Below are 1,238 nucleotides of genomic sequence, written 5' to 3'. Positions count from 1 at the left end.
GAGATAAAATATGTATACAAATAATTACAATGTTATCAGAGATATTAGCAAAGTGTTATGAGGTTTCAAAGGCAGAAGAAAGCACTTTTGCTACAGACATCAGGGAATGATTCATCTGAGTTGAACATTTAAAAGAATATAGAATATTGTAATTATGTAAGCACATGAGAAAATAGGTGAGTCACAGTGTTTGTCCATTCTGTGATGTAGGGCTTTTATGCAAACTTAAAAAGGAAGAGACCTACTGTGTGCTTCTACTATGTAGCACGCACTGTGCCAGGTCCTTTGTTTACGTTTGTATACTTTACACTTATACAATCATATGAGGTATATCTCATTAACTTTATATGAAGCAACAGAAGTTTAGAGAAATAAAATACCAGCTCAGGGTCATGTAGCTAGTGCCTAGAGTCGGTTTTTTATTAAAATAATCTGAGGCTATCCTTTTTCTAGCTGTTATCTGAATGTTTCCAGAATAGTTATGATGATTACTACTACAAGAATATACACAGACTGCCTGAATACAACTATTGTTAAGCCTCTTCTCACTTTGAATGTTTAAAAGGGTTTGCCAATGACTGATGGAAGCCCATTGTCTCTGCCCTCTGCTTACCCTTCCTCCTCTCATTTCTCCAAGGCCTCTCTTCAGCAGGGTGTGCCATTCTCGTGAAAAGAGCGTTATAGTTGTTAAGTAGGAGAAAGGTAGATCTTCTAGTCCAGAAATGAGAATTAAGTGGCAAAACTAGAATTATTCTCTTGGCTTTGATGTGGAGAGAGTGAAATCATGCCGAGGAGAGTAAGGAGACTGACTTTGAGCTGGAAAGTAAGGAACCCTCACAATGTGTCTGTATAGTTTTGTTTCAGCTTTGGAGGGCTGTAGTATAATTATCCGAGCCATATTTCTGACAAGGCCTTTGTGCCATGGATACCTGCTAACTCTAGTAAGATCCCAGTGCTTAGTTGTAATGTAAGCTGGGATATTTAATATCCTTTTTAATTTCCCTTTTATTTTCTATTAATATTTGATAAAATATTTTTTAAAAAATCCAATAAATAATATAGGACTTAGTATATAGTATTTGTGTAGTATGTGTTTGCTGGAATGTGTGAGCAATACTGAAAACTGAGGAAAGGAAGGTTTTTTTCTGTGTTCAGACCGTAACTTTAAATGAGGATCAGGGTGTCCCAATGGACCAGTGTAGGGGTGGAGCTGCAGCTGCAGGGAGTACATAAAAACC

The 1,238-nt window shown here is 36.8% G+C and overlaps 1 protein-coding gene across 2 annotated transcripts in view; it reads left to right on the top strand.

Moving 5' to 3' along the window:
• The window catches only part of SSBP2 (single stranded DNA binding protein 2), a 262,630-nt gene that overhangs the window by 31,337 nt on the left and 230,055 nt on the right, over positions 1–1,238 (top strand). The window lies entirely within an intron of this gene.

Source organism: Pteropus vampyrus, unplaced genomic scaffold, assembly GCF_000151845.1.
Source record: "Pteropus vampyrus isolate Shadow unplaced genomic scaffold, Pvam_2.0 Scaffold11, whole genome shotgun sequence".
NCBI classification, from domain to species: domain Eukaryota; kingdom Metazoa; phylum Chordata; class Mammalia; order Chiroptera; family Pteropodidae; genus Pteropus; species Pteropus vampyrus.
This window is presented reverse-complemented; position numbering and strand designations above follow the sequence as displayed.